Source organism: Sapajus apella, unplaced genomic scaffold (genome assembly GCF_009761245.1).
Source record: "Sapajus apella isolate SASKATOON/1434 unplaced genomic scaffold, GSC_monkey_1.0 scaffold10, whole genome shotgun sequence".
Taxonomy (NCBI): domain Eukaryota; kingdom Metazoa; phylum Chordata; class Mammalia; order Primates; family Cebidae; genus Sapajus; species Sapajus apella.
The window spans coordinates 22,623,770-22,636,004 of NW_022436950.1; the positions used below are offsets into that span (position 1 = coordinate 22,623,770).

The 12,235-nt window shown below is 48.6% G+C and overlaps 2 long non-coding RNA genes across 2 annotated transcripts in view; both read right to left on the reverse strand.

The window, feature by feature from the left end:
• On the reverse strand, window positions 1-1,423 carry LOC116551812. The gene is made up of 2 exons (XR_004269075.1): window positions 301-1,423; window positions 1-62 (listed from the first exon to the last, which is right to left on the reverse strand). It is a non-coding gene; the product is annotated as an uncharacterized LOC116551812 (long non-coding RNA).
• A 2,728-nt stretch (window positions 1,424-4,151) lies between these two features.
• The window catches only part of LOC116551815, an 88,904-nt gene continuing 80,820 nt past the window's right edge, over window positions 4,152-12,235 (reverse strand). Inside the window, exon 5 of the long non-coding RNA XR_004269077.1 lies at window positions 4,152-4,629. This is a non-coding gene — a long non-coding RNA (uncharacterized LOC116551815). The remainder of the gene's footprint in view (window positions 4,630-12,235) is intronic.

Here is a 12,235-nt window from a genome sequence, read left to right on the forward strand (position 1 = left end):
CAGAACTCGAAGACGGGAGCCATCAGGACCCAATCGATAAGCAAATTTATTCATTCAGGCAACTGATAAGAAATGATGAGTCATATTACTATGCATAGCAGTGAGAATCTCAGGGGGATCTGACACTCTGCTAGCTTGGGAGTTGTGAATATTTTGCAGTGCTTCTTGCAGAGCATGAAATAGACATCCACCTCCTGAAGTGACTTGCGGTTCAGCCTCTTGTATCACCAAGGACTGTTCAGTCCCCGGCACAGTGAGCCACCAGAGAAAGGGGGATAGAGCTGTAATTCAGTTACTCACCAAAAACCACTGCACCAGGTCAGCTCAGAAGACAAATTCCCCTAGGGACTCCAGGAATGCGTGGAAGTGAGACAGCGAGTAAGTGTGGCCAGGACTCCTCCTCAGGACGGGCTCCTCTGGGGATGGCCCAGCAGTGGAAACCTCTGTTCATAGAAAAATGTTTGAGAATGCTGATTTCAGCCAATCATCTTGTTGAAAACATAGGCTGTTCTGGGTAACCAGCGCCTGTTAAAACTTCAGTCTCTGATATGTCCCCAGGCAGGCAGAGGCCCATGGAAGGGAGGTACCATGTGGAAGGCCACACAGCCAGCTCCTGCAAGCCAGAAGAGCCTCAGCCCTGGTCCCTTTGGTCCCTTGTTTTCTTTATCATTGTCCATTCTGTGTCACACCCTTCCCGAGGCTGGTCCTCCCAGCTGCTTGGCTCCCCCATGGACCTGGTGCTGGGCACCAGCTCCCCTCTACCCTGGGCCCAGCTGGCCTCTTGCACACTGACAACGCCATGTCTTCCGCAATCTGCAGCAGGCTGTTGCCCTCTCAGCATCACCTAGCAATGCCTTCATCCACATGCTTCCCTGTACACATCTAAACAGGAGGGGCCTTTCCACACCCACTACTGCCCTGGAAAGCCCTGGGGGGGACGAGCATGGCAGCACACAGCATCCTGAGAAAGCCGCTGTGCGAGTGCAGTGTCTGCTAGAAAGGGGGGTGCTGTCCAGAGGGATGAGTTTACATAGGAAGGGGGAGTGGCCCTCAGTGTCCCTAGAACCTCTCTACTGGCTCAAGGAAAGGTGCTGATGACTCTCACTGCCTCTGTGCCCAGGGAGGCCTCCAAGCCAAGTTGGGGGCTCCAGGGTGGGACATGGTCTCCTGTTCCTGCCCGCTTTGAGAACTCTGGCTTTATCCTCCAGAAAGCTTCAGAAGCTGCTGTTTGGGGAGCCAATTTCTAGTTACTTCTTTGCCATCAGCCCACAGGCCTGGGTCCCAACCTGAGTCCTTTGGAAAATAGAAAGTGAATTTACAAAGGTAAACACAGGGAGTTAAGCACCCCTTGGTAGGATTCAGCAAGAGGATGATCTAGATTTAGGTGAAGGAGGGTCAAGAGTCAGACAATCTAGGTGAGTGTCTTTTTTTTTTTTTTAATAAGGATGAGGTTTTACCATGTTGGTCAGGCTGGTCTTGAACTCCCGACCTCAGGTGATCTGTCTGCCTTGGCCTCCTGCTTGGATTACAGGCGTGAGCCACCACGCCCGGCTATTTTCTTTTTTTCTTTTCTTTTTTTCTTTTTTCTTTAAATATAAGGTGGCTTTTACCAGGCCTTCCTTCTCAGAACCCTTTGGCCGTGTGTTCAGGATCCAGGTTCCTCTGGCCCACTGAAGCAGAGCGCATTAGGAGGTCTGGAGAGGCTGCACTTGATCCTGCTTCTTAGGTTAATCTGAGCATAGTGAGCCATGAGAACCACTGACCAGATGGAAGCTGGTCTTGTGTCCACCCCAGGACTGATGAGCTTCTGGGGACCTTGGTTTTCTGTAAAAATGGATTGCATTGTTCCCTTTACTTTTGGAGATTTTATGGTTTACCACGCACTTCGTGTATATGGTCTCATTTGGTTCTCACAGTACCCTAGGATGTGGAAAGGGACTGCCACTGTCAGGAAAGGCAGGCAAAGCCAAGGAACAAGGATGGAGCAGCAAGAGGGGTAAGAGAGGCAGGCAGAGATGTGGGCACTGGACTGGCTGATGGGGCCTCCAAAGACTATGTACCCCCGACACACACCTCGCAACCAAATCTTCCAGCAAGAGGAAAAAAGAGCGAGGAGATCTAGAGAGCTCTGAGAGGGGTGGAGCTGCACCTGCAGGAGGGGAAGGGAATGTCGCGTTAAGGCATTGGAAGCCAGCAGGACTGGAGTGGGGCACATGCAAGGACAGGGGGCGGAGGGGGAAAGAGCTGGGAGGGAGGAAGCCCTATATTGGAGGGCTTCAGGGACAGACCTGGTGCTCTTGGGAGAGTCCTGAGAAGAGCTGTTCTCTGCAGGGCCTGGAAGGGTGTGGCCGCCCCAGGATGGGTGTGAGAGGTCACAGTTCCTGAAGGAGACATCTGTCAGTCTGCATCTGTTTCCAGCCAAGCAGAGCAGGAAAGGCTTTGGGATGGCTGAGAGCCCGGGCTCCGAGATGGGAAGTGATGACGGCATGAATCATGGGGAAGGAGAGCGAGGAGAAGACGACCAAGGCGTGCTCCTTTCTTCTCCCACTCACTCCTGCTCATCCCCATTGCTGTGCTTCTCTCCACTCTGTCCAGTGGCTCAGAGCCAAAAGCGGCTCCTCCCCTCACCTGCAGGAATCCTTCTGAAGGCTGACTGCCGGTCCGCACACCAACTCAATCATCTTCAAGGACCGGCAAAACTGCCTTTGGCTTGATTATCATTTTAAGGCTAACGAACATGATGTGAAATTAAGAAATAAAGAATGGATTAAATGAATGTCTTAAAGCAGGATTTCAATATTGTGTGGTAGAGAAACTTTGTATTTAGAGAACCAGGAGGCCCCTCAGAGGCCATGAAATCTGGACAGGATCCTCTTAAAAGCTATAATCTTTCAGCCTCCCAGCTTCCACCTGGCTGTCCCATCTTCCCCCTTGCCTGTCTTCTCTGTGCATGAAGAATATCTAATTTTCAGCCTCAGCATGATAATGCTCACCCCATCGTAGGAAGAAGGGTCACGATTTCATTGCACTCGTCCATCCTGCCCTCTTCCCCTCTCTCAGGACCCTCGAAGCAACAGTCTGGCTCTGAAGCTGACCAGTGATCCCGGGAAGTGTGGGAAGGCATATAAAAAGACCCCAAACCAAGGTTTTAGACGATGACTGTGTCAGGCCAGAAATGCCAAAAGCCAGGACAGGCAGGAGAGCTCAGGGCCCCGTGTAGTCTGCAGTGGGCCCTGGGGGCCGGCGGGCATGGCCGCTCTTAGGCCAGACACTCCGAGCCACAGCTTGGCAAGCGATGCAAACACACATTGATACCTTCAACTCTCTGGTCCCCGCAAACAAATGCATTTGGGGGCACCTAATTTATTTTGCTCCGCTCTTTCCTTCTGCATCCAAGACTTGAGTGAGAAGTGAATCAATCTCAAAGAGCAGAAAGAAGGGGAGTGGGAGCACATCCAGATCCTTGCAGGAGATGATGTCTGTGCCAACCCTTCTTCCCTTATTCCTCCCTGAAGGCCACCCACAGCCACTCCAACAGCTCCCTACCTCAGCCACCATCATCTCTCTGCCCTGGGGCTTTCTCTGGCCTCAGGAATATGATCTATCTATACATGGGGCAGACTGAGAGCACAGGGAAGCCAGTGTCCCAGGAGAAACCCAGGAGGAGTGGGAGTTGGTAAACACCCAGTTTCCTCCTAGAGAGAGTGCCTCCCAGAATATCCCCATCCGGACTGACCCCAGGTGCCCACACAAACAACCTGCTCACTAACACATCTGCTCCCCTCATCCCACTTACCCTAGTTTCTTTTTTCTTTTTTTAGACACAATCTCACTCTGTCGCCCAGGCTGGAGCGCAATGGTGCGATCTTGGCTCACTGCAACCTCCGCCTCCCAGGTTCAAGCAATTCTCCCACCTCAGCCTCCCGAGCAGCTGGGATTACAGGTGCATGCCACCACCCCCAGCTATTTTTGTATTTTTGTTAGAAATAGAGTTTCACCATGTTGGCCAGGAGGGTCTCAAACTTCTGACCTCAAGTGATCCACAGCCTCAGCCTCCCAGAGTGCTGGGATTACAGGCGTGAGCCACCACACCTGGCCCCACTTTACCTATTTTCTACTGTGTTTCCTGGAATCACCTCATGAATAAATCATTGCACCAAAATTCTTTATTCAAGGTATACTCCGAAGGAACCCCAAATTAATATAAGATGAGGTTTAAAGAATCTAATATGGGAATCATCCACACTCCTGCATGGAATGTGTCCCTGTGTGCCACTGTTGGGTCTGCTGGGGTGACAGCTAATCATCTGAGAATCGCAGGCAAGAAGAAAAAAGGAACTGGGCCCCTCACTCCACAGACACGGCCCGGCTCTCAAGCTCTTCACCAGAAGCTGAGTCGGGCTGCAGAGCTCCCAGGCCCACAGTAAAGGCCTTTCATTTACTCTGAGCCACTTTAACCCGGCATGGAAGGCAGCGGGATTTTGTGTGAGGCAGGTGAGATGAGCTCTGAAAAGCTGAGGTGACCCCAGGCATGAATTCTGCTCAGAAGTGCCCATCTTGGGGAGTTCCAAATCATCTGTCCCAGTCCCTGCAAAGAGGCAGGATCAATCTCCAGGAAAACCTGGCAACCTGGAAAACACAAATCAGTGAGTATGGATCAAGAGAATTTCATGTTGCTTGGAAAGAAAGAAAACATCTTAAACTACTTTCCGAAGAGCCCCAAACCTGCAGCCAGCATGCAGCAGCCAGCAGAGTCCCTCCGGCACCCAGCACGTGGCCCCATCGCCTGAGCACTGGGCTCACTACTCCCCAGCCTCTCTCCCCTGTGTCATTCATGTCTCTCAGTAGTTGACCTGTCGTTTCTCAGCCCACCCCTGCCACTTGGCCACTAAGCCATAGGAGAGGAGGAAGAATTCCAGGGAGAAGCTGAGAGCAGTCTGGGTGGCCAGAAAGGGCGCAGCCCCATGAGTGAGCCCGGGAGGGGAGGCAAGTTCCTAACTCCTGAGCCCACAGCCAAGGGGGTGGTCAGGGCTGGGGGTAGGGGTGACTCCTCTTGATTCCAAAACCCTTGTGTATTTTCAGGGAAATTTTATCCATATGTTTCTGATTCATTAACACTTAACTCATCAACATGTTATGTGGTGAGGGCTATTTGAAGTCCAACACGCCTGTTTAATGAGACTAAGGAGCCTTTTGACTGTTTTATTTTTTGCAAAAGGATGAGATTTTTATTTTCCTCTTTTCTCTCCAGAAAAGCAAGCAGTCATATCCTGTACAGTGATTCAGGGCTATGAAACTTACATCTTTGGAAAGACTATGAGACAGAAAGACAAAAGTCCGTGTATTGGGCTTGGATCTCCCTTGACCAAGGTGATCTTCTCTTGGCCAATCATCTTCTCGAGCTTCTGCAAACATCCAAGCTCTTCAAGTGACAGAGAAAGATGTTTAAAGCCAAAGAATTCTCATGATATCGAAATTCCTGAAGTCCCTAACTTATCTGTTCGTTGTTATCACCTCCTCATCGTCTGTCTCTTGCCCAGACTTTAGCTACATACATTCTGTTCTTAATGAAAATCTTCAAGATGAAGTCTGGAGAAGTATGAGTGTGGCAGGGGCCAAAAGAAGTTCTTTAATGGATATGAAGGTTTAGTCTCCAGAATGAGCTGAACCTCAGACAGAGTAAGAGGCATGGATGAAAATAGGGACCAGCTGGATGAAAAGAGAAGCAGAAAGAACTGAGCATCCAGGACATGAGGTACCAGATTACTAACTAAGGAAACTGTAGAATCTTCCTTTCTGTACATCCCAAATTAAAGGGTGATCAGACTCACCTTCTTCCCACTGCATTTCTGACCCACTAAGTTGTTAATTAGCTGCCCTTCCCAGAGACAGAAGAATGGATAAGATGACCTTTGGGGACCCTTACCCACCTCCCCCAGGGCTTTTACCATTCTCCCATTAGCCCAGCTTAACTCAGCAGAGCCCACTAAGAACAGAGGGCCATTATGTTATCTTCTCTTAAGACCACAGATTGCCAGAGACGAAAAGGTCAGAAGCCTCCAGTGCTGTCTGGGGCAGCCTATAGTTGCTGGTGCTTTGTCATGCCGGGTGAAAATAAAGCCAGAAGAGTGACCAAGGGCTCTCCCAGCAGGTAAATCTAGCCTCCAGTCTTCCCCTCTCATTCAATCAGTGCAGAGACTTGGCTGCATGCATTATTCTGGCTCCTGGGCAGAGAGACTTGAGGTGCCATGCATGAAGACAGCAGTTTAGATGCTGGAATGATTTCACACACTGAGAATGGGGGTGGGAAACAGAAACCATCTGTGTGCAAGTGAGTGTTGATGTCCATAGAATCCCAGATGCAGGGAATGTTGCTTCCTGAGTACCTCAGTCCAGTAACTCCAGCTGCGGAGATGAGATCTAGCCCTACATTGCTTTTTCCTCCCATACCAAGCTTCCAATTTACAGATGGAATAATTCCTGTGTCAATCAACACACCTTTATTAAATACCTGGGACAGAAGGAGAGAGAGAGCAGAGGCACCAAAGACAGAAGCCTCAGTCTTTTTACAACCTAACCTTAGAAGTGATATTCTATGTATTGCTTCTGCTGTATTCTTTCCACTAGAAGCAAGTCTGTAAGACCAGCCCATGCTCAAGGTGAGGGGATTACACAAAGGTGTGAATATCTGGAGGCAGGGATCACTGGGAGCCGACTCGGAGGCCACCTTCCACATGCCACCAGGGTGGAAGTCAGAAGATGTGCATCTGCCTGCCTCAGGCTCTGCCACTTTCTGGGCATAAGCCTTATGCCTCTGGGATTTCCATTCTATCTGCAAAGCAAATGAGTTAAGATTTTTTTTCCATTGGTGAGACTCCTGACATGGTTCCCTTGGAGAGTAGGTGGCAGACTCCTCAGGTGGCTAAATGCCCTGAAAAGTCAACCATCCCTGCCTTTTTTATAGAAAACCTTCTTCCTGGGCCATACATACGAGCCTCTTATTGTCATAGCCCTCCTGGGGAGGAAACGTCTTTCCTGGTGGGAATGCTTCCCGGCATCTAACCCTCCATTTGTTCCACTGAGGCCTCACCCCTTCTTATCTGTGCCTGTTCTCATTGGTACCAGAGACACTTTCGCATGTTTCTTTAATAACCTTTACATAATTTAAACATGGAGCACCTGGGCCCCTAGGTGTCTGAGTGACAGATGACTTCCCACCAATAAGCCAGGTCACCAGTGCCTAATTCAGACAGACGGAGACTGTGTTCAGCTGCCCTTTGCCACATGGCTCATCCTGGGACTAACTTGTTCTGTGGCCCTTTCTTGACCAGGCACCATCAAGTCAGAAAAACTGTGAAGAGACATAGAAAACTGCATGAATTAAGGAAAGAAAGGAAGAGAAAGAGGTTATCTGAAATTGAACTTAGCGGGGCTTAGCCCTTCACTGGGAATCTCATTGTCTTTTCCCAGAAGACCTTTGTGAAAGTCATTATCTTTGTGGTCAGGAGGAAGAGACTTGAGCTTCGTGTCCACAGCCAGTTTGTCAAGATCAGGCCCACATCTGTTTCACATTAAGCTGTGAACCATTCTTAAACTTTGCTTCACAGTACCTTCGAGTAGTTTTGAGTAAAGCAAATCCTTTCTTTAACCTAGGATTAAATCCTATTAGACTTCAATGGACAAGAGCCACCAGAATTGACTTTCTTTGTCCTAACCCATGGACAGTTACCTTCCCAATGTCTTGTGTGTACTACAGGTTCTCTTCAGGGAGCCAGACTTTATTAAAACTGTGGATATCATCAGGAAAAGATCACAGGTAAGCCTCTAGGTCCCAAAGAGTGCTGGGACTCAGGACCCCATCCAGAGAGTGGATGAATTCTAGCTCTAGTCCTCTTTACCCAGGACCATGTGCTGGAGAATGTGGTTCTGGACATTGGAGGTTGGCCCGAGTGCTGCACAGGTAGGCCATCAGCCTCACCCTCCACTTCTCTCCTGGCCTCCCTCTCAGAGCCTCCCAGGACCAGGAAGAGAAGGTGTGCCTCTAGGTGCTGACGCTGACTTCTTTCTGGAGCACATACAGCCTGGCTAAAGAGGACCAGCTATGTGAAATGGGAGGCAAAGCTCATAAATGACCTATGAATTTTACTCACTGCCATAAACACATCAGAATCATAAGAACTTGATAGTACTTCACAACCTCCCCAGATGTCTCTCCCCTGGCATTGAGAAGAGACCTTGAGAATCAACACCAAGGCCAATTTTGCCTGAAGCTCAGGCACATGCACTCCTTTCTAAGGGGACCTCCCATTGCCCATTAGCGACTCACTGATGAGAGCAGCAGCCCCAGAATGACTGCAGAGTTCTTCCTCCTCCGTCTACCTTGATCCAATGCCCAAACCCTGCCTGCCTGCTCAAGTGCACCAAATGGGTTTATGCATCATCCTTGAAGCCATGGCCCCTTTCAGTGGATCAAAGGACTGTAAGTACCAAAAGTCCAGTGTGTTCACTATGTTCACAAAGACTCCACCACTGTGGGCACTGTATTCTCCTTGAAATAAGAATTATCCCATTTAATCCTCAAAATAGTCCTATAAGGACAAATGTTTGCAAATGAGAATAAGGGAGATTAAGAAAGAACGTTACCAAGAGTCACACGGCTAGAAAGGTTGAGCTAGGATTTGATCCTAGGCAACCTGACTTAACTACCACTCCATGAGACCCCATGGTATTTCACAGCTCTCAATAAATGCAGCTGGAGGTAGCTTCTGTCTGTTTGGAAAGGCAAAACCAGGACTTACAAATCAAATGTTTTTAAGAACAAGCTCTCCCTAGAGAGATTGTGTTTTCCCAAGATCAGGCATCAAATTGGTCTGAGGGCCTAGGAGATGGGGGCCTTTTTGGCACCCCTCTTTTTGAGTAGCACCCCTAGAGAACAGCCTTATACTGGGAAGTCAGCAATCCTCTCCCACTGCCCATGCCCTGACTTCTGGGAGCCCCAAGTTTTGCACACCAGGCAGGGTAACATGAGGGACAAAGGGTAAGGACTTGGAAATGGGAGTCTGGCCTCTCCATGTGTCCTTGGGCTCTCCTCAAACCCAGTGCTTAGAGATTGCAATTTGGGAACCTGAAGGAAGGACAGGGACAGGCATCTGTCATGTTGGCTGTAAAGCTACTATCTCTCATATTAGGCATCTGGCACGTACAACCTCTAAGACACTACGCAGATGTGCCCCCGATCACCTCACTGCAGAAGCTAGAGAAGAACCACAACATTGCAAGGGGCAGAATGATCCCGGAAATTAATTTGTGGATACAGATTTTTGAGCTGTCAGGGGCCTTAGCAATTCCCCCACTATAGTTCCTTCATTTTACAGATGAGGCAAATGAATTCTAGAGAATTGCTTTTGAATTCCTTTGTTAGGATGAATCCAGTCATGAGTAACTGGGTTCATACGTGTCCGTTAGAACTCCCACCACCTGAACCCAGGAACTCATCCGAACCTCTGTGAAGCTTTGAGCCAGCAGTCACAGGAGTAACTCTGGCCCAGGAATACATATGTTTGAAGAAGAAGCATTCTAGAAAATGAGACAATCCTAGATAATGAGACCATATGATTTATTATCCAAACTGGTATGTTTTGAGAGGGTAAACCAAAAGAAACAGGGACATACAGTCTCAATAACCATAAGAAATCTTAGGGTCCTTCTTGGTGGAGAAGGAAGCATTGTGTAAGCATTGACTTAGGATGCAGGAGACTGAGCTGGCTTATTCATTCAGTCAATAGGCTCTTCCTGGACCCCAGCACCAATGAGACAGCTAAGAGCCTGCACACAGACAGCCTAGATTTTGGTGGTTCAGCTCCTGTTACAATTAGATGTGTCTTTCACAAGCCACTGCCCCTCTCTGAGCCTTATTTTCATCTTCAGAAAATAAAAGCATTGAACCGTATCACGTCTCAGGCCCCTCCCTTCAAGCTGTAGCGTCTGGGAACTTATGGGATCCCTGGCTGAGAGAAGGGGTCCCAGCACAGCAGCCTCCCACCTTGTCAGCCCAATGCACTAACAGCAGAACACATGGCTGGGCCCACAGGCTCCCCAGGCCTGCCCTCACCCAGCCTGCCCCAGCTCCCCCCACAACCTGTTGTTGCTCTTTCTGTTTGATGGATGGGAACATCCCTATGCTGGGAGACCCTGGGAAGGGACTGTAACACATGTACACGGGTGTTCACAAACACTCATAAGAACTGGGATAAATATTAAAAGCCACAACATTCAAACAAGTGCAGAGGCCATGCCAAGAATCCTCTGGCACTGCCTCTGTGGAGCACCTGGTCATGTTTAACCAAGCTGCAAATATGATTTCCATGTGGGAACTCCCAGCAGGGATGGTGAGAGGCAGACTGGACGTCCTCAGCATGAGCCAGGCTAGCCTGAGTCACCCCATTTTCGCCTAAGGGACACGTTCCACTCCTGCCAGGCAACATCTGACAAAGAGGGAGAGTGCAATCCCTCCAGGTCTCCACCACGTCCTCACTTCGGATGTGCTCTTTTACCTAAGCTCTGCCACCACCTCCCTAGGAGCCGGCAGATGGGGAAACAGAAGGGAGATGGCTGGTAGGGCCCACTGGCTTCCCTCAGAGCACCTCAGCCTAATAGAAGTTGTCATGTGTCAGCTCAGGGCATGAGCAGAGCCCTCCTGGGCAGCAGCTGCTCCAGCAGCTAACAGCCAAAATAGTGCTGATATGAGGGAGGCCCAGCTCAGAGGCTAGACAGAGGAAGGAGCCCAGGACCCACAGCACGAAAACAACCAAACGGCAGGTGAAGGGGAAACAGACTCTGCATACAAAGTTGACCTCCTGCCTTCAGCCAGCTTGGACCTCAGTGTTAAGGATGCCACCTTTCAGATGTGGTGAGCAAGAGAAAAGCAGGAGGGGTCAGATAACTTGGAACCCACTGCTAAGCTTTGTTCAACTTTTCCCAAAAATCCCAGATCTTGGAGTTACAGATCCACAGGGATCACGGTGTCTCACGCTCTAATTCTGCAAATGAGCACCCACACTCACGTAGGTTCCAAGGACCCATCCTGTGCGGTTCAGCCAGCAAAGCCTGAGTCATCCAGCCTAGCATTCTGCTGTGTACTATGTTCTCATCCCTACTCCTTACCAATAAGACAATATAAACGTCATAATGGGGTCAACCATGGATTTATTCATTTACTCTCTATTCAAAGTATCATAATTCTTTGGTTTTGAATCTTTACAAATCTCAAAATATCACCTTTTTGCAAGTAACAATTTTGTAATGTGGGCTATTCCGATAACAATTTTTAATAACTAAAGAAAGTTTAGAAGTTAGTTTAAAAATTTAAATTTTGAGGAAGCTGTAACATTTTACCAAATGCTGAATTTTCTTTATAACTAGCCAAGATATACTAATTGTTTCTGATGCTCCAGTTCCCCTTAATGAAGCATTTGAATTTGGAGAACATGAATCTATTTGTGATTTACATATTCCTCATTTATGAGGTCTTGTGTTCCGGTGAGTTCTTCTGTTGGGAATAATCAGAAAACATGGTAAGTCTTTGCAAGAAACAGCAAAGGAGATAAAATTGTTAAGAAAAAGTTGCAAGTTTTACAATGAAGTCATAGGAGAGAGAAGAGCACCTGTCATGACTATTAGGAGGAAGGGAACCGATGGGAGCAGGGGTATTGGTTAAGACTTCCACTCACTCATAGGCGGGTGTTGAACAATGAGAACACATGGACACAGGGAGGGGAGCACTACACAGTGGGGTCAGTTGAGGGGAAATAGGGGAGGGACGGTGGGGGGTGGGGAGCTGGGGAGAGATAGCAAGTGGAGAGATGCCAGATGTAGGTGATGGGGAGGAAGGCAGCAAATCACACTGCCACGTGTGTACCTATGCAACAATCTTGGATGTTCTTCACATGTACCCCAAAGCCTAAAATGCAATAAAATAAATAAATGGGAAAAATAAAATAAAAATAAAAATTACCTTGTGGAAAAAAAAAGATTTCCAGAGGGGTAAGCCTTTGAAATCCCATGTGTTGAGAAGGAGGCTTGATAAGGGCTCCTGCAGTTCACCAAGCAAGTTCAATAAAAGTTAACCGAAGCATTCAAACGTTCCAACTTAACCAGGGCCCACTGTGTTTCCAGAGACAGCCTTAGCATCCCAGTTGTAAAATCACATTGCCCATTGTGTGGCGAACAGATGCAG